Below are 21,032 nucleotides of genomic sequence, written 5' to 3' on the forward strand. Positions count from 1 at the left end.
AATGATCAGTTGATGAGCTCGACTGCAGCCACAGCAGTTGTGCTGCCAGGAAATAGAGAGATGTGAGGGTAAGTTAGGGTTTTGATAAAACCAAAATCTTGAGTCATTTGGGAACCTGCAGGAAACAGGCTAATACTGCTTATCATATGGGCTACCAAGTTCTCCAAAGTCAGTCCTACAGGATTTAATATAGACTGGTTTTAAGATGCTAAAGGCCCATGTGTTTATTTTACTTGGTCTTCCTTTGTGAGAAGAGGTGCCAGGCCTTCAGGTGACCTCAGCTGGGAGCAAGTTGCCTTGGCTATGGCAGCTACTTGGTTTTCCAGCAGCAACTGAGACCATGTCAGAAGCTCAGGAGGCATGTTTTAAACTTGTCCTTTAGAAATGGGTCTGATTTCCCTTATTACCAGGATAAGGTCATCTAGCTGCCTGTCTGTGCCATGGAAAAGCTATTTACGTGGATTAGCAAGGGTAAGGAAAGCACTGGATCTCACTAAAACTTCTGCAATACTCTTAATTAAAACCAGAGTACACTCAGCCTAATCTTAACTCATATTTACTTTGGTGCTTTCATTTGGAGGGATAATGAGAGAGATGTGCAGGAATATTTAGTTTGCAAAGAAGATTGAATTGTGTTATCACAGCAATGTCAGCACGGGACAATGGCAAGGCAATAAGAACAACACTACCTGAGTGGCAGAAGATGCTCTGGAAAAACAAAGGGTTTTGTCTCTGACTGGGGATGGATGATTGAGCCTAGATTTGCTAAGCATCTAAAACATTTTTGGCAAGTGCTGGAATAAATAAAACTTGATGTTGCCTTTGCATATTTGCAGCCTTGCAAGAAGGCTGTGCAGCTGTGCCTGCTCAGCCCCAGGCAGCTGCTGGGCACTCCCAGCCTCTGGTGGGTACAAAAGACAGGTAACAATGGACTAGCAAATTGGCCTGGGCTACTTCTCCTCTCACATTATGTGCTACAAGCAGGAAACCACCGTGGGATGAGCAAGTTCCTGCATTACCCATGTAGGAGGCAATGGCGATGGGTAGAGAGCAAGTTTTGGTGTCTCTACTTCCTTCTCTCCACTCTGCCAACAGCAGAGGTGTAAAACCCCATCTTTTCTCTTGACCTGCCTCTTACAGTAACTGAAGTTATTGCAGGTAAATGTCCATGAAAGCTCTGTCAACAATCATACAGGAATTTAAATGAGAAAATGCTAAATAACTTTTTCCAGAAAATAATTCTCCCTAAGTAAATGACAGAGCTAATGTTAAAGAACAAGTTTTTGTCAGATTTCACAGGGTTATGCACTCAAAGAAAATATTTTGTACATAGTTATGAACTATCATTATCCCATTTTTCTTATTTGTGTTTAGAGACACAGTTTGGACCTAGGGCTTACTCAGGTGTTTGAGACATGGGCTTTCTGTTAAAATGAATATTTTTGGCCAATTTTACTCTCCTTTGATTGTGGTCTTGGTAATGGAGGAGGTTTCTCAGAGTGGGAAATAGGAGGACTATATTCCCCCATTTCTTGCTGTGCCTTCACTCAAGCATGTGAAACTTTGTCACAGACTGAGGCAGGTTTTACAGAAGCACTTTGTAACAGTAAAAACTACTGCAGTGCTTGGTCTGGATACTTCCCATAGGACTTTAGGCATTGAAGTGGAACGTTGAAAATCTCAAAAGTTGCCACGGACCGGAGGGAGGAGAGACTGGAGTGACTACACTGACATTGCTGGGTCTTAACTGGCTCTGGAACATTACATGAGCCTCTTTCACAATGACAAGAAGTCTTTTCAATTACTGCAAAGGCAGTAATTGATATCAAAGCTATCTGCATCATTTTGTTAGCTTGGAAGGCAATACTGCCACTATTATCTCTTTGCCACTATCTCTTGGAAAACTAAATCAGTTTATTATAATTGCTAATTCTGAACACTGGTGGATTTTCTTCAACAATTTAGAGAGAAAAGTATGTCACAAACTTCCAGGCTTTCTTTGAACTACTAACTCATTTTTGTTCAAGATAATGAATGAGGTATGAGTTGGTCATTCTAATTATTGTTCTGTATTTCAAGTTAGTTGGAGACATTTCACCTTGAAATTAGACTGCAGTGTAAAGGCATTATTTAATGATTTCCCATGTGCTACAAGTGGAGCAACAAGCATATGCTTTGTGATATATGAAGCGTATTTCAGTTCTTGTGTAACTTGCCAAAGTAGGAAAAAAAATTGTGTCCTTATTTGCTGTTGGAGCAGTCAGTTCTAGACTTGTTAGGAAGATGTTCTCAATTTTAAAATCAGAGCTTAAGTTCCCCTGGTTTGCGTTCCCAATATCGTGTCTCAGTCATGTTTAACATATGGACATCACGTGTGTACAGCAGCTCCCACACAGTGTCTCAGTGTCATTTTTCCCCTCCAGTGATGATGAGAGGCCCAGTGCAATTGGAGGGAACATCTTTGCTTTGTGGCACCTGACACTGCTTTTAAAGGATGATTTTTACAGGTACAGTCTTGTGCCATATACCCAGAGAATGCAATATGAGCTGTCTGTAGGGGTTTCTTTGTGTTACATAGTAATATGTATTTAGAAGCACTTGCTTTAGTGAAGGTAGAAGAATATTGTGTAAATATGTTTATCGCAATAAATTATATAGATAAAAATACCCAGAATATTGCTCATAACTACATTTACTCAAAAAAAAAGCTTTTTTTGTTTTGAAGTAGATAGGAGTAAACAGACTAGAAGCTTCTATTAACTCAATCTATACAAAGTTGGTAGTGCAAAAATCAAACAGACTGCTCAGGGATGTATAATACAGTAAAATCGTGTTCAAAATACATCTTGAAGAGAAACAGGAGCAAAGATATAAAATTATGGGTGAAGATGAAACTTTAAATGTTGGCAGCTTTTTACAAGAAGCAGCTTATGTTGAATTTCTACTCTTCTAATGATAGATATTCTCACATTGGAGTCTCTGTTTTTGCATTGCCTGTGCTGTGGAGCAGTATTTGCTGTTGCTGGAACACAAGCCCTTCCACAAACACTGGGAGGGGAAAAAATATAATAATGATATTTAGATGAATTATGCCATAGAATTTATGGAAATACTTACTACATTTGGTAATGATTCATGTTTGTCAATGGTTGCATAAATTTAGAATTATTTCCTAAAATCATCCATGGTTTATTGGCGAGATGGAGTTGGACAGCAGTTCCAGGTTTGGAAGTTGTATGTTTGATGCTGGCACAATGGCACCAACAGTGCATGTTTGCAACTGAAGAAAAACCACTACAATATTTATCCAGTCAAATGTTTCATCTGATTAGTGCTATTCAGGCCATCAAGGGGGAATTAGTAAGATGTGGTTAAAAGGTTATAAAGTTTCATTTAGAATGAAATGCATCCAGAAAATACATTAAAAGAAATACTGAGGTTTAATTTGGGAAAAAGCTTGCAGCGAATAATTTATTTCTTATACATTTAATTTTCTCTTTCTACAGTAAAATCTGTCAAAACATTTTGGAGTCCTTGTCTCTGTCAGTGCATTAAATTAAGCTGTATTTTTATCACTGGGACATTTCTTCTGGAAAATTAGTTCTTTCACCTTTTGCGTTGTTGCTTTCTCTATCCACGGATTTTGTAGCTTTGCAAAAGTTGTTGGAGCTCCTCCTGCACTCCTGTGCAGATTGATTCCCCTGCAAGCAGCTGAGTTACTGAATGACTCAATCTCTGAAAACAGTGGGTTTTTTGTAAATATTTCTTAAATTACCTGGCAAAACACAAAGACGAATAAGAGGTGAATGAGGCACATACCCTTTATTCCTGCAGTGAAAGCAGCTGGTTATAGATTTAAGAAAATGAGGAGTTGTGTTTTGCTTCTCAGTCCCTGTTACTACTGTGTAAATGGCTCCATCCAATTAAAGCGTAATGTGTTGACTTTATTATGTGATGGCAGATTGTGCTTAAACTCTAACAACCACTGTAGCTCACCAGAAAATAGGTGTGCTCAAAGCATGATAATGCTGTGTTCAAACCAACCGTGCAAGTAAAGTTGCTTTCTCACTGTGCATATTATGGGAAACGTCTTAAAAGCCTCTTCCCCTCGGCTGCCTGTGCTCGCATTTCCTTCAGCAGGAGCTTTTCCATTGACTTTACAGGCAGCAGGCAGAGGTCAACAGCAAGCACTTCTCCCAAGAGTCATTTGTGTGACGCCAAGGGGCACTCTGAGCCAGGACAGTGTTACTGCTGAGCCTTGGATGGGGCTTCACAAGGAGCTGACTCAGTTCCATGCTCTGGGGGAGATTTGCCTCCTGCACCTTGCTTGGCATTAAGTTCTCTCTCAAATGGGGTTAAGGCTTTTTCCTCTCATTTGTTTGTCTGTACTTAGATCTTGCTCTGAAGTGGTGTTACTGTGTCTATGTGAGCTGCTGGATCTTTTTTCCCAGGTGTGACAGAGGCTTGGTTGTAACATACAGTGCTCTTAAGCTCAACTAATCAAAGCATCCATCTTCAGAAACCTCTGAAGTTCTCCAGATATTAGCCTATGTCCCTATGGTATACATTAAAATTTAAGAAATCATGAATGTTATTCACAAATATGTGCTCAGTTACTGCGCGAGGGTGCCACTTTCTGCACTGTACTTCATCAGATAATGAAGTTGCATCTACAATTTATAAAAGTGAGTACTTAAAAGAAACTAATTTCTGCAGTTGTTTAAATACAAATTAATTTTGATCAGATAATTGGCTTTAAAAAGTACCCCTTGGAGATAGCATGTGAGTCCAAGTGGGTACTCCCTCATCCAAGAGGATACCCACTCATCCAGATCTCTGCAGCACTCAGTGTAATCAGATCAGAACCTTCCATATATATCAAGATTTTATCCTGCTACCTGAATGCCATTGCAAATATTTCCCAAATTCTTTGGATATTTACATGAAGCTGGAAGAAAATATCTTCAAAAGAACAGTTTCAAAGCCAGATCTTTCTCTTTCTCTTGCTAATCAATACACAATCTTGTTCTCAAATCAGAGCTAAAACCCCAGCAGAAGTTCAAAAGGAGTAGTCTTGGTGTGTGGAAGAAGGATTTGGCCCTGTGAGAGGCGAAGAGGCTTTGATGGGAAATGTGGGAACGCTCTGCTGCAAAATATTACCTTTCCTCATGTTTGTCTTAAACTGCTCATGCTTCCTCACAAAACAGGCCATCCCCCTGTCAGGGTGCAGGAATTTTAACTCTGTCAGCAAGTGCTACAGCAGGATCTGAGTGTCAGGAAAGCTGGGGGATGTGAAACCATCCCATTAAGCTGCAGGTCGGGAGCATGGATTGTCACTAACTCTTGTCTAAGCACCATCTCTGGAGCTCGTGTCTCTCTGCTGAGGGAAAGTCTGGCTTGAGGGAATTATTTTATTGACTCTGTGGGCCAGTGATGACTGTGGGAACACACCAGCAGCTCATAAGGGGCTGGTTTAGCTGGGGGCCTGCACTCCTGTTTGCTCGGGGCTGTGCCAGGAATCAGCTGGGAACGGGAGCAGGGGGCTGCAGGTGCCACTCGGGTCTGCGCCATCACCCAGCACCTCGCAGGACAGATCTGTGCACCTCTGCAGGGCTGCTCTGAACAAAGCCTTTAGAAACCTGGGCCACTTCCTCTAAAGAGGCTGACAGAAACACATGTTTAGTTTCTGTTTGATTCTTAGGCTACTGTAGACTGATTTACGTGTATTGTCTTGTGTAGGGAAGCTTTTAAGAAGCTTTCAAGAAATCTTAGTGGTATAACTGGCATTCACTAAACTGGACAAATTTGGGAATCTAATTTTTAATGTAGATTCAAGCCACTAAAGTTTTTTTTTTTATTTTTATTTTTTTATTCAAGTGTTGTGTTTGAAAAAGAGCTATGAGATATAAATTATCATAACTCCAATTCAAAAACAAAGTCCAAAATTAATTTATTATTTGTTCTGCTCCTAGGTGGTTTAGTTAAGTAAACTTTCATTATTTCAACTACTGTAATATTTGAATGGAACTTGTAAGACGTTATGTATTCATGACTTTGTTTTAAATATATAACCAGCAACTTATTAATATTTCTGAGTTGAAATGTACTTAATCACTTGTATTGCATTATTAATAACCCTGTTCTTTCCTGTAAGTTTCCATGGCAGAGAAGGATGCTCAGGGTACTAAGAGATGCAAAAAAATCAGAGTACAGAGCATTTCTTCAAATTTTGCAGAGATTCAAATGAAATATTCTGTATTCCTTCCAGGTCATTAGTTTAAAAGGTCCTTAAGTTAGGATAACTGTGTTAGTCAAGAGAAGGCTGTATTAAGCAATTTGAAAGTTGAATTTTTTATCAGTTTTATGAAGATTGCTTCAAGGGTGTGGAATTGTGGAATTTTTAATAACTTTCTTTTATGTTGAACTGCCTGCTGCAATTTTCATGGAGAAATAGAAGGAGCTGGAGATGAAATGAATGCTAACATGTCTGCTTCCTGGCTTTACCTTAGCAATTTTATAACTGGCAAGAAACACAAAATCCCTTTTCTGCTGTAAATCAGCATCTTTGAAAAAAGCCCTGGGCCAGCATGATGGGTTACAGTTATTCTGTACTGTACTAATGGAAAACAGAACAGTAAGTTAATTGAAAGAGCAATCATGCTGTATTTCTGAAAAGTCAAGATAAAATCATTTTTCATAATGAAAGGGGAAATAAGGAATATTTCTGGCATTAGACACAGTCAAGCTTTTATCTGGGGTTCTACTGACATTAATCTTTGTTCACAGGCTGCTAAGGTGGAAATGTCTTTCAGAGCTTATCCTGAGCCCTGTGTTTCCCATCGAGGGAGGATTCTGAGCTCCAAGGGGGCTTTGCCGGGAGGGAGCTGGGGAAGACAGCGAAGGAGAGCAGCAGGTCTGCTGTCAGCCCAGCTCAGCTGCAGGAACCACTGGTCCAGGCTCGGTTGCAGGAATCACTGAGGCCCTGCGGCAGCCTGCAGGGCACAGGGAAGGCTCTGCTGCCCCAGCGGTGGCTCAGCCAGGCTGAGACACATAGGCCACGTCTTTGGAGGCTGAGAAACACCTCTGAGAGAAGAATTTCACCTGCTGTTGTTTCTCCTGTTACAAAAAAGGTTTGTTTCCTGTTTCTCCCTAAACACATTTTTGGGTTTCAGTTATTGTGCATTTTCTGTTTAATTCTTCCACCTGCTTTTCCTTTCTGGGCATGTTGGTTTCCTTCATGTGACCTTGGATTATGCAAAGTCTTAGAAACCAGTGCCTCAAGGACCTACTGTTCCCCTCTCTGTTGGCTTCAGAGGGTTAGTTTGGGAACCCGCACTATAGAATTTCCAGGGGTAATACAGCACAATATTTAATAATTTATTTAATCAGCAGATCTATTCTGGTGCATTTTGAACTCTCTCTGGTTTAAACCCATGATATTAAAGGTTTTGTAAAACAAAGTGGAGCAGAGTTCATGCACAGTCTCGGAAGTAGTGATGCTGGTTTTTTCTTGACTCAGAACAAAGCAAGCTCTCTTCCTTTCATGGTGGGCTCTCACTAATTCCTCACTCTTGACAGAGCACCAGATTCACTCTGAGAACGTTAAATACAGCTCAGACCAATGCTGTTTCTCTGAAAGCTTTCTAGAGGAAGCACTTCTGTGTTATATACAGGTGTATGAGGCCTGGCATATCTGAAGTGGGTTCAGAGTTTGCAGTCTGTTTAATTAAAAGTGGTGGTATGAATCTTGAGGGAGCAAACAGGCAGAAATAAAACTGTCTTTAAAATCAAGGAAAAAAAAAAGAAAAAAAGATGCAATATGAGAGTAACCAAGGAATTGAAAATATTTTTTTAGTAGTTATAACTGTTAAGATTTTCAAGACCACTTGTGTGCTTTGAACATTTAAAGCATTGTGCAAGCAGTCATAACTGCAAATCTAAACATTCTGTGTGGCTTTGAGGATGTTGAGCCTTTGATTGTCACAGAGGTGCAGCTCACAGACGAGCAGTGATTAAAAATGTTGGGATTTTTCTCTTTTTGATATTTAAATAGAGAAGTGGTTGGTTTTGCTACTGACACCTGAAAAATATCTCAGGTTTCTTAATTGAAAATACAGTTTGGGAGAAGTATTAATATATTTATTGGAGAGCTGTTTTCAGTGCCAGGCAATGATGTGCTCAGGCTGATTTCTCTATGTGGAGAACAGGCTTCTTAGCTCTGTTTGTGCACTGCAGTTTTCCATCCTGGTGGGAAGTTGTGCCTTCCGGCTGCACCTGCTGCCATTTTGTTTTCCTCCTCCAAGAGAGGCATCAAGACCTAATTCATGTTAACATTTGAGGAATGCCATAATGAAGTCCTTATAGGCACATTCAGGATAAATTTTAAAGGTAGTCTGTACTGGAATATCTGTAAGAGATTGAACTGCCGTACAACAAATTCCATACACCACTTCGAGAACGATTTCTAAATTAGTGTTAATGTTTCCTTGTGGCTTCTAGATCAGTTTTCATTTGAGCTCATAAAAAGGACTGCTTTCTCAGTATTGCTACCTGTGGATTTAACTTCTGATTTCAAAGACTTTACTGCTTAACCCTGAGGAATTTTTTTTCCTTCCCAAACAGGAGTTGCAAGAGCGAGAACACTGAATGTTTTCTCCAGGGAAAACAGATTGAAGCAAAAAAATAAAACACAAAATGGGCTCATATTTAAAAGGGTTTCTTTGTAATGGTCGTACAGATGTACATGTAATCTTTTTTTGTGCAGAATACATGTATTTATATACTTGTATAGCATTGTATACAAAATTGGAGCTTTGGAAGTAAAAATCCTTAAAAGTAAAGCTACAGAAAAATAGTCTTGATGCACAGCTGTTCCATCTGTTTCTGACAAGGGAACATTTCTGAGGCGGTAGAATAACATGCAGGTTTGTATGGGCCTACTTAAATACTATATATAATACATATGCATGTGGATATATATATATATATATATATATACACAAACATATATTATAATGCAAAATGTGCACTCACTCCTGCAGGTTGGTAGATGACAATCCTTCCTTAAGATGGATTTCCACATCTGCCTCTGAGGTGTAGTTTCTGAAAGTCAGAATTTTCTTGGTAAAGTACAATAAATAACACTGGTTAGTGAAGATGAAAAACCTTTTCATAGCTTCAGAATTTTCTCAGATTTTTTACACTCTTTGTTAGTGTTATCATCAGTGATCTATGACAGAAATTTCTGATGTCTGTTTACTTCACAATCCTAAGTGCTTAGTAAATGCTCTTATCTTTAAGATTCAGGGTGAAGAAAATACCCCAGCACAGAAATCTGATAAGAAACTGATTCTTGAGGTTCACAATGCCAAAGGCAGCATTTGATGACAGGTTTTTCCTTTTGTTGGTTATTGGCTGTCACTGAATAAATACTCTGCATGTGCCATTTGCAGCTCAACAGTAGATTAATGTGCAGAGCAATGAAAATTTTACTGGGAAAGAGAATTTGATTGCTCACCCTACAAGAGAGATCCCACTGCTAGAGCTCAATGCAGCCTGAACCACCATGGGCTTGGATTTGAAAACCATCACTCCTTTCCAGGAATCTCTTTTAGTTTTACCTCCTCTCCATGGCAATTTAACCAGGCTTTCCTACTCTAAAGCTGGCAAGCAGAAAAAGAGACGGTAGAAGTCAGCTGCCTAGTTATTACCAGCAGGAAAAAGAAAAGATCAAGTATTGAAGTTCTTGTGAGAAACCTGGACTTGGAGGGTTTTCCCTCACTGCCTAAGTGTCAAGGGGTTTGGATAACAAGAGAAACATCAGACTTAAAACGTTAATGTCTCTTTCATACTGTTGACTGAGGAAGCTAAAGACACTTGAGTGTTTCTTGCTAAATGCTCATGCTTAGGATACTAGCCAGGAAGAAAAAAGGGGGAAAATTTTGGACTACTCAATAAAGAGGCAATATTAACAAACCATTGGAAGTTGTTATACAGGGTTTCTCTCCACTCCTTGAAGAGGTCCTGTTACTTTTCTAGCTTAAGAAGCATTGAAGACATGGATTTATATTTCCTTCCAATCCCAAACTAGCTTACATTTTTAAGCTATTTGACATAAAATCAAAGGTTTTTAGGACTATTGAAAATAACTTTGTTGCCTACTTTGTAGTTTAGACTTTGATACCTTTTGGTAAGGCTGCTGGATTTTTCTTTTTCTTCTTGGACTTCTCAGTCATAGAAATAGAAAACTGAGAATGTGAAATAGTCTGGAAATGTTTGCTCTTCCATCAAGAAACACAACATGTCCTTTCAAAGCTTAATTGAGCATCACAAAGCTAATTAGCTGTCCAAAGACAGGGCATTTAATGCACAATCCAGCATTAATTTGTTCTACAGACTGAGCTTATCTCATATATAAATGCCTCTGCCCTGTGGCTTTCCAAACAGCTGCAATATGAAAAAAAGACTGATAACTCTGTCATGGAAATGTTGCTTGCTTCCTTCACTTGTGCATAAAATATTGAACTGCATGCGAATTGTAACTGGAAAGTTTTCACAGTCACAATGAAAAAGAATTTGTATTTTTATTCCCTTCTAGCAGGGAATAATGTTATCACTCTGGGAAGCAAAAGCCATCATTTGAGGTTTGTGCTAGATTATCATTTACAACCTGTTAACCTAATGTGTAATTTAAATGTTATACTGAATAAATAGTTTCACAGCTCTTTGTGGGTAGTAAATAATTGCCTTATCGCTTTCTTTTTATTGTAAAATTCCTAAGTATATTTGTTAAGCTATTAAAACACAGAGGAATTGCTGCAGTTTATATGAAGGAAGTTTTATGTTGTTAATCTTTGAAGCATACAGCATCATTTTCAGAGGCTATTTAACAAATTCTCTCACTTCTCCATCTCCAGTAAAAAAGTCATGATTTTCTTAGGATTTGCAATGAATGAGTTCATGAAGAATGACTTTTCATGTCCAAATGCTAAAACCTATAATGTTACCCTGAGTGTCTTGCTGAATTCATTGTTCTACAAATGTTTGCAAGCAATTTCTGCTCTTAATACCATTTGATTCTTTTGTACATTACACTGTCTCTTGAAAGGCCCCTTAGGAAAGAAGTTTTGACCCTTTTTGCAGATATCAAATGTACCTGGTCCTTAAAATATGTTTGCAGTAAGGTAATTTTTCCCTAAAATTTTTCTTTGGCCATCCATGCCAAAGATTTTGGAGGTGCTCATACGGGACTATGGGCATTCCCCAGGCTGTGATGGAATCTCAGGAATGAGCCTCCAGCATAATTTCCCTTTTAGGATGAGTTCTAAAGGGCAAAGGGACAGAGCTGATGTGTACTTGGGCTGCCAGAGACTAGAGCAGGGAAGGAGAATGTGAAAGAGGAAAGGAATGAGAGAAAAAAAAATATTTCAGAATGGCTGGAAGAGACAACTGTCAGTAAGAGAACTTTTGCCAGTGAAGTGAGATGTGACTTTCCAAAATTTAACACTAATCCATATCAAGTGATTAGGGGTAGGAAATAAAGATTTTTCTCTCCTATTAAAATATTGTCAAGCAACCCTTTCTCACAGATGGCATGTTCTAATGCTCCATCCTGACTGGTTCCTGGAAATTAGTGGATATTAATCCACTCCCTGTGAGCCTGCTGCTCTGCTGTTGAATGTCCTGTGTATCCTCTCTGACATCCCCTCTGGCCCATGTGTCTTTATCCTCTGGAGTCCCTTAACTCCATCCTCCTTAGCCTCGAGTTGGTGAGGTGTATGTGGAAATAAAAAAGAAGGAAATCACATCATTATTTGCTCATATAAATTGGTTTCACAGTGTAGAGTAATAGAGTGCTAGTGATTTATAAAGGTTATATATCAAGGAAAGAGATAATGGAAAGATATTTTCAATTTTCAAACTTTAAGTGAAAAAAAAGGACAACCCTATGAATTTTATTGCTAGGTCATAATTTATCTTCCTTGTAGTTAACATATCTATATTTAAAGAAGCCAGTATTGAATTTCAGGGTTTATAGGAAGCTGTGGGTATTGTCCTTCCATTGTCAGCTTGCAGCAGCACACCTGGATGAGGTTTCTGGGGCAGGCAGCATTCATCTGGTGAGTGCTCCTCAGCATTGTCTCATTTTGCACTCTGCCTCCTCCATCCCAAGGTGAAGGAGCTTCCCATGTGGTTGTGCTTCCCTCTCTGCCCTGCTTCAACTGGAGAAATGTCTTCCCCTCTCCAGTCACCAAATGGCCATTGTGCAAATGGAAAAGAGAATTTTTGCCCAGGTGAAAGACAGAAGATGACTGATCACCTTCTCAGGATAACAGGTGGGAAGACAATAAGTCTATCCACAAATCAGTTTTTCCAGGAACATGATCTCCAGTTCATACACTGATATTGCTGATTTATTGAGCTGCTGATCACTCTGTCCTTCTGCAGCCTCTGAGTGTGAGGCACAGAGTGAGCACCTGGGAAAGGGCTCTGCAGCTGAGGTATAAGAAGTGCCCTCCACAGAAGTACACACTGTGCACTGTGTTGTGTGAGCAGAGAATAAGAGTGACAAGAGAATGGGAGATATTTACAGAGTCACCACACATTACAAACAAATATGGCAAAAAAATATGGTGCTTGTCATGTGGAATATGTTAAAGTTTGAAAGTGGTTAAATAATGCACAAAAGTCCTTTAGCTGAGAGAAGCTGAGGGGTGTTCTGTGCCAGGACAGAGCATTGAAAGGGGCAACCTGACTGGAGCAAGAGGAGAAACAATGATTTTGGTTAACACATTTCATTGTTGTTGTTCTGCCTATTCCTAGAGACTCTGTGCAGGTTTTCTTGATTATGTAGTCACTCCATCTAAATGCAAGCAGTGTTCTGCAGAGAGGTTCACATCCAATAGTGCTTGCCCACTCTGTTTGAAAACCTGGCTTTTCAGACTTGTTGATTTTTTTCAGTTACCCAAGACAGTAACTTTTCATCTGGAATGCAATTTTAAAAATATGGTGCATATCTGGCTGCAGCTACAAGATCTCTAGACTTTCTGAAGTAGTAATCTCCATGTTGGTTGTTTAAAGCTGGCATTTAGTTCTAGAAAATCTAGAAAAATCCACCAACTTTGGACTGATGGTCTGAGCTAAGCAGGACAGGACTGAAAGAGGAACTTTCCTTTGGAGATCCTGAGGTGAACAGCTGATAGCTACTTTGCAGGTGAAATATTTAGAACATTCTGCCTTGATTGTTGCTGTTTTTAAATTAGTTTGTGCTTCTGACTGATTTTTTGTCTTTGAAATACTTGAACAACAAGTTAGGATTATTACAAGTTATGACTATTTAGATTTCAGAAAAGTCTGGATTATGTGTTGTGTTACAACTGAATTAGTTCCTTTTGGTTGCCAGACTGTGTTATCTACACAAACCTCACTGCACATCCTCACTTGCAGCAATCCTTCATTTTGGCACCAACTTTAATATCATTGTTTATTCTTATCTATTATGTTCCATGAGAGATTTAGGAAAGGTTTCTTTTTTTATTAAATGGCAACAGTTATTGCTGATGGATGATAATTTATAACTCTCCTACCAGTAAGAAAGAAATAAGCCTTTTGTTTTTATTATGCTCTTGGTATAAAAGAAATGGCTGATTGCTGGTATAAAAGAAATAAAACAACTCATACATCCAGGAAAGCTTATTGCATTATCAGGCAATACACCTGCCTAACTGATGAATAGGACTCAGTCTTGCAGTTAATAAAAACCTGAAGTTATTTCAGGCTGAAATATTGTAGAATAAAACAACGCAAATATTGTTCATGACAATTTCACTATCAAAAAGAAATTGGAGTTCTTAGCTGTGAATTGAAGAAAATCAGTGTTCTGCTCTAAGTCCATTGTTTTGGCTTTTCAGATTCATTGTTTTCTAGATGTCAAAATGGCCATTTTATCTTAAAATTATGTTCAATTTGAAGACGAAAATTACTCCATACTAATGTAAGTATTGCAAATGTATAAAATACTATGAATTTTCATTGAGTTTTTTCTTAAAATAATATTAAAAATATAATAATTTGGATAACAGACTCCAGTCTTCCTAGTGATAGCTAATTAATAATTAGAAAATTCTTGCTCAACTGTATTTTACAGTCCACCACTAGACTACTGTGATGTGTAAGCATCTCTTACATTTTTGCCTCAGTTACATACTCCTTCAAAATAAATTTTTAGTAAACTTTTGGACTTTCCATGACAATTATTCTTGTTGCCTTCTGCATACACAAAGCCTGGAAAGTACAAATTAACTGTTCCTTCTTTACCTCCACCTTGTCTCATTAGATTTTATGCTAGTTTTCCATGGTTCCCATTGGACTGTACATTCTGATTCCTGTCCCCTTTGAATAAATGAAAATACATTTACTTTGTAAATAGATGCTTTTTGCAGTTTAATGTACTTCAGGTCTTTAAGGTCAGAGAAAGTCTGCTCAGTGGAAGAACTGCTAGGTGACTTCTGAAGCTTCTAAAAGCAAACTAAAGAAATTATTGGGAAGTAGCTGTCAGATTCAAAAGCATTTGGCTCCACATGGTATGTTGCAGCCTTCCTGAATGCTGAAACAAATTGTTGGTTATCAGAAAAAACAAACTAGGTCTCAACTCCCATTTTCTTTACATCATTCTGAAATGCTAACACATAAACACTTCTGGAAAGCAACCATATTGACTATTCAATAAAAAAGAAGAATTATCCTCCTCAGAGGGCAAGACCATAACAATTATAAATATTTTAATAATTTATTACCAAGGTCTGGTCCCATTACTCTACCTGACACATTCTAAGTCCTCTTTTAGTCTCCCTTTAAAAAAGAAAACATCCAGAAATGTACACAGGGTGTTGTTATATTTAGGGAGCATGATGCCCTCAAAAATCAAACATCTGAATTACCTGGGATAGAGTTGTGGTGGCTTGGTAACTTGGCTGGCTGTCCCAGCTGCTTTCCTACTTTCCCTCCTCAGCTGGCCAGGGAAAAGATAGGATAAAAATGCTCCTGGGCTCAAATAAAAATGGGGGCATCACTCACCAATTACTGACATGAGCAAACAGACTCGATTTGTGGGAAATTAATCTGGAGCTGGGGTGCAGTACCTCTCAGGAACACCTGCTCTGGCCTGGGGTTCTCCATGGGCTGAAGTGTAGATATCTGCTCCAGTGTAATCCTCTCCACAGGCTGCAGGGAAATTCCAGCTCCAGAGCATGGAGCTTCTCCTCCCTTTCCTTCTTCTCTGGCCTTGGTGTTCACAGCAGACCTTGGTGCATCTCACTCCTCTCTGCTTTGCAGAATGTCCAGCACAGGACCCCTCTGTGAGAAGAGGTTTTCTATAGCCAAAGCAGCTACAAATATAACCCTGCAGATAGCTGCAAAGCAGTCCTCTGTGCAGGACTTTCCTGTAAGAAGTTTACTACAGTGTTTCAGAGCTTGTAGGGCTCTGCAGAGACTTCATGTGTCAGTTTCGTGGAACTTCCGAACTGGAAGTGTTCACAGCTGAAACCCAGGGAAATATGAATGCTTTAGATTCAAAAACATGTTTACTGAAGGTAACACTGTCTCTCTTATAAGTCTCTGCAGAAAACTGCCAATTGCAAAAGCTGTTCATTTGCATCTCTGATGTCTTGATGGCATCTAAATTGTCCTTATTTTGAACTCCCTTTGTCATCAATGAGGCACATCAAAGGTGAACACTAAGAGAAGTTAACTTTGTTTTATAATTTGATGCTGTAGAGTTCAGACACAGTGTTGTGTATCATTTCTGATGTAGTTCCTCTCAATTTGCATTGAACAAGATTCACTGGAGAGTAGTCTATCTCTTGTCATTCTTAAAATGGACACTGAGTTTTCCCAAAGAAGTCTGACCTAATTCTCTTGGCAATTCTGATGTTATTTCTAAGACAGTCAAAGGAGTATAAATGAATATATCCCCTCTGATCATAAAAATCAAAGCAAGCATCACATATTAACGGCAGACTGTGACCCCAAAGTTTGAATAATCTAAGAACAGCGTGCCTCAGCCAGGTTTTTCATGTTCAAAGCTTGAGCCAAGTCATAAGGTCTTGAGTAAGGTCTTATGCCCTTTATGAAAAGCTAGCATTTAGATTTAATGGGGTAGGACACTGGGAATTAGAAAAGTCCAGCTTTTTCTGGTTCAATACCACAATGAACAATGTCAACATAATACTTTCAAACCTTCAGCTGCTTTTGTGTTTCCCTTTAGCTCATTATAATATCCTGCATGTTGACATATTTATTCTTAAAAGGCTGAATGAAGTGATGAAGGTTTCTCCATGGAGAGAGATTTTCAGCATACTGAAATGGATCCAAAGAAAATATAACAGCTTCTGCCAAGACTGGGGCTATCAAACAGAATAGAGGGGAACACATTTTCCTGTAACACTTTCTTCCTGAAAAGATCAAAGCAGTTGACGTTTTATAACCACTGGACTCATCTGAAGTTGCCCCTTGTTTGAGAATTGCAAATTTTCCTTGATTAGAAAGAGATTTTCTGAAAGATACCTCTTTTGTTCAGTGATTAAGATGTAATAACCTCATTTCTTAATAGAAGCTTTAACAGTCACCAGTTTGACCTTTCCTTATTGCTTTATGTAATATATATACTTCTATAAAAGAAAATTCTAGAATTGATTGCTTGTGTCAAACACCTCAGAGGATGTACAGGTTTTAAAATTGGCAGTATATTGAAAATTTTGGAGTTGAAATCAAGTTATTTCATAAACTTGGGAAGAATCCTAAGTGTAACTGTACTTATGAGCAATCCTACAGTAAGAAGTCATTCACATGCACATAATAAAACCCTAAAAATACTAGTACTAAGCTAGGGAAGCAGCTGACTTACAGTGAGTTTTAGAAGCAAAGCTGGGAGAAAATGTATTTAAAAATGAGGGAACATGTAACACCTAGACAGTGTAATTTAAAACCTGGCAGAAGAAAAGAAGTTGGCTGGATGTGTTATCAATGAATATTCCTCAAACAACTTAGTAATTTTACTGTTTTCTCAATTCAGAAAGCAGTCTCTAGCATGGTAAAGTGCTACAGCTTTTTTTAGATGTGATACCATTCTGTCTTAATGCTCAGTCATAAGGTCATTTTACTGTGTGTAGGAGTGATTGTTCTGAGAGTCAGAAATTCAAGTAATTAAATCAGAAGTCAGTTTCAATGGCTTAATTGGCTGAATATTCTTTGCCAAGTACAGAAAATGAGATAGCTTTTTGTGAGATCTATTTATTTATGCAATTCTTCCTTGGAGTTGCATTTGCTCATTCTTGTGGTCTTGTATGTGCAATAAGCTCTTTTTGAATTTCTAACATGCTGCATGTATCTCCAGATAAAATGATGCAAGTTGCAGATTTTTTTTCCTCATGACTTATTATTCCTCTTCATATAAAGTTTTAGATCTCTTTAAAACTTTGTAGCCGCTAAATGAGAAAAAATTCCTTGGCACACCCACTGGAGCCTCAAGGGACTTATACACATGCTTAAATATTTGGTTAAATAAAATGAAGTGTGGATTTGTATCCTACATGCTCTTTTCCCTTCCACAGATTGCTGTAAATATTAACACCTACTCATATTCAGGACTTACTGAACCAGGGCAAGCTTTACCCAGAGGCACTAAACCCACCAGCTGTGAGGGGGTTACTTTGCATTGCAGTGGCTTTTGGAAGGCAGCTCAGCTCAGCTCAGTGCTTAATACCTTTACTAAAAGGCAAAATATTCTCTATATGTGCTAGATGTGTGTTTTATTTAGCATTCCTTGAGTGATTAGTTGGACTCTTCCTGCCTTTTACACAATAGTACTGTTTTAAGCTGTTCAGTTTTTAATTGTACATTTAAAAAATGTGTTCAAAATTAGGATTGTGCTAAGGGTTTTTGCTTAATGTTTTTAAAGTGGGCCTAAAAGTCAGGTTTTGTTGACTTTCCATGGGGGTCATAGCTATGTAATCACTTCTAGCCCACTGAAAGCATAAGATACAACATATCAATGTAAAATCATGCACGTGTCTGTGAAGGGCTGAACTCAGACTCCAACTTGCACAGCAAGATCAAAGACAGCATTAGAGCAAAAATAGCAATATAACCATGGCAGCCCAGGCAGGGGTCACAAACCCATTCAGGATTTACTGCAAGTTCTCCCATTTGGCCCCTGTGCTGTGTCAGGAGTGGCAGGATCATACCTTGCACAGCTATTTGGTGCCGAGATGCCTATCTGAATTACAATCGTATCTTTGACTGAAGTGAGGACAAGCTCTGAGCACTGAAGTCACTTTTGAAAATGAGATTTAGCTGAGTTTGAAAATTGGATTTCCCTGGTCTATTGACAGGCTTCTAAAGGACCAGCCAAGTGGGACGGAAAACAGGTTTATAAATGAAATATGTTATTTACTGGCGGAACATTAGGGCTGCCTCTGGTGAAGTGTTTTGAATAAGTTTTCCACTGAAACTATTAGTGAGCTGAATTAAAAAAAAAAAAAAGTAATGGCTTCATTAGTTGCTATGATATAAAGTAAAGTAAAAATCTCGCATTGTTATAACTGCTGGTGTTGTAAAATAAAATGTTCTGCATCTTATGGATACTGCATGTTTAACTCACATTTCCAAAACTTCCCAGAATATATAAACAAGTATTCTGTTTTACCACATCAGGTGCTTAAAAAGCTTATTACAGCCTGTTTCTGCAGCTTAGCAGCTTCTTTATAGTACAGTGGCTGGTGTTTGATATGTGAATAAAGCAGACAAGACACATCACAGAATATAAAAGGATCAAAACCAGAATGCTCCTCATTACCCCTGGTTTGTGCTCTCAGAGATGTAACAAACACCTGACTAGCACTGCAAATATATGCTGAATTTTGTGCATCAATAGGTTTCTGTGACTTTCGCCAGTGAAGTGTTTACATAAAAGCAATTCTTTTGTAAAAACATTTATATCCATGAAAGTGTTTACATCTTAATCTGAAAAGAGAAATTATCACATCATTGTAGAAGGGCTCAGTGTCCTGAAAATGACATGTCTGCATGAGGATAATTAGCTTTTTAATTGCATGACAAAGTACTCAAGGCTTCATTGGAGATCAGAGGCCCCATTGAGCTAAGCTGTTTATAAGCCAAACTCTAGACACTTCCTTCTTCTTCCTGTAGGTATTTTCCTCTAAAATATGTTTCCTAACTCAGCCAGAATTTCTAGCCAAAATGCAAGAGCCATTTGGTGAAGTTCTGCTTTGGATTTTGGCCCCACTTGACCTTGAACTAGGTGAAGAGGACCTGAGGTAAGAAAACAGTAAAAGTTAGTGGAGACATCACAGAAAAATACTATGCTCCTCCTTAAGAGGAAAAAAGATTATATGCTGCATTTATATTTTAATTCCTCATTGTTTTCTTCCCTCTTGCAGTTGTCTAAGTAAAAGTTATCCTTATGTAAAAGAAAATGGCACCATAAGACCCATGTTAGTCTGTGGAAGACCTTAGTTGAATTTCCTGTATTTTCATGGTGTTTTGGAAACCAAAGCTGAGGGGGACTTCAGAGAACTGCAAACAAGAAGGAAAAAAGAAGAGTTTTAGGACTATATTACAATATGAATCATACTCTCCACTGAATTTCAGAGAGTTAAACTTTATTGGACTTTTTCTAACTACACTGGAAACGAATATTTAGCCAATCTGAAAGGGAGTAGGGAAGGTAAAGCCTCTTTTACACAGACTGTTCAGATTATGACCTTTCCTACCGTGCTATGACTGCACAGCATCACCACTGGAGTGTGACGTCAGTGATATTGTGATGCCACTCACTGGAGCCATGATCAACATATTAAGTTTGGTGCAAAAAATTAGCCTGTACTTGAAAGGAAGAAAATCTACAGGTACATTCAAGGCTTGAAAAACATCATATCCAAGGTGAGTTTACCTTGAACATTTCTTGAAGACATAGAGGGTGGTGTTAGAACAATGGATGAGGCCTAGGTCACCCTACTTTATAATACAGAAACCCAAATTCATACTTTAGAAAATGTAACAGCAGAGAACAACTGTGGCAAATAAAAATTTCTCTGCTTCTCTCCCTACTCCATATATTTCAGACCTATAAGAAAAGTGGTCAGAAAGTTATCAGGCTCCAGCTGAATTAATGTTTTCCCATGGAGGTTTTAATGTGTACTAGAGATGGAGCTCTTTCAAACAGTTTCACAGACCCATGTGCTGTGCCTGGAGGATCACCACTGAAGCCAGATTAGTGCAGCCAGCTTGCTGCAATGTGTTTGTCTTTCTTTTTAATTGTTCACTTGGAAAATACTGATCCAGGGGCATATAGAGTGCTTAGAGGGATCATTTTCTCAGTTCATATGTCTTACACTGCTTCACTAAAGGTGAAGGTTTCAAAACTGTTGGTCAGCAAGTCTTCATTTTCCCAGGATTTTCTGCAGCCAGAGAGTCATTTCTGAAAACTCCATCTTGTCCCAGAGGCTGTCTCATCTCTCCCTTTCCAGGCTTGCCCCCAGAGTATTTGGAGTAGGTTGACCTGGGTGGGTTTTCTGGAAAACCTGTGGCTGATAGCAGCAAATCCTCTTCTGCCCTAGAGGGTTCTTCCAAGGGTTTTGGGAATGGGAAACAGTGGAAAAATGATACAAATAATTTGTACAGAAGCAAGGAAAATGTCCACTTAATTTTGCGTGTGCAGAGGATGATCTGCACAATATTTCATTGAGATGTCTTTATGTCTTGAAATGTGGATTCATCTTTCTCTTATGAATTCTTTCAGAAATTACTCTTCAAAAATGTGTCAAGCCATGTAATAGATTTGTGTGGCTCTGACAAATTACAGGAAGGAACAAAAACATTTCTTTCTCCTTACTAAAAAAAAGGCCAATTTGAGACACTTTTCAACATGAGTAGCTCTAATTTAATGGCAGCTCAGTAGTCAGATCTTCTCAGTTCACCCAATGAGAAAACACACAACCATTTGCAGTGGCCTG

At 38.6% G+C, this 21,032-nt stretch overlaps 2 long non-coding RNA genes across 3 annotated transcripts in view; both read left to right on the plus strand.

The window, feature by feature from the left end:
* The window catches only part of LOC137476857 (uncharacterized), a 26,542-nt gene extending 14,297 nt beyond the window's left edge, over nt 1-12,245 (plus strand). Inside the window, exons 2-5 of one of the 2 annotated variants that reach the window (XR_011000666.1) lie at nt 2,434-2,507; nt 2,960-3,148; nt 3,650-3,802; nt 12,173-12,245. This is a non-coding gene — a long non-coding RNA (uncharacterized lncRNA). Of the gene's footprint in view, nt 1-2,433; nt 2,508-2,959; nt 3,149-3,649; nt 3,803-6,786; nt 6,868-12,172 lie in introns of those variants that run through there. The other variant, XR_011000665.1, reaches the window with a different exon arrangement.
* The window catches only part of LOC137476858 (uncharacterized), a 27,985-nt gene continuing 19,195 nt past the window's right edge, over nt 12,243-21,032 (plus strand). The window contains exon 1 of the long non-coding RNA XR_011000667.1: nt 12,243-12,335. This is a non-coding gene — a long non-coding RNA (uncharacterized lncRNA). The remainder of the gene's footprint in view (nt 12,336-21,032) is intronic.

This window comes from Anomalospiza imberbis, chromosome 7 (genome assembly GCF_031753505.1).
Source record: "Anomalospiza imberbis isolate Cuckoo-Finch-1a 21T00152 chromosome 7, ASM3175350v1, whole genome shotgun sequence".
Classification (NCBI taxonomy): domain Eukaryota; kingdom Metazoa; phylum Chordata; class Aves; order Passeriformes; family Viduidae; genus Anomalospiza; species Anomalospiza imberbis.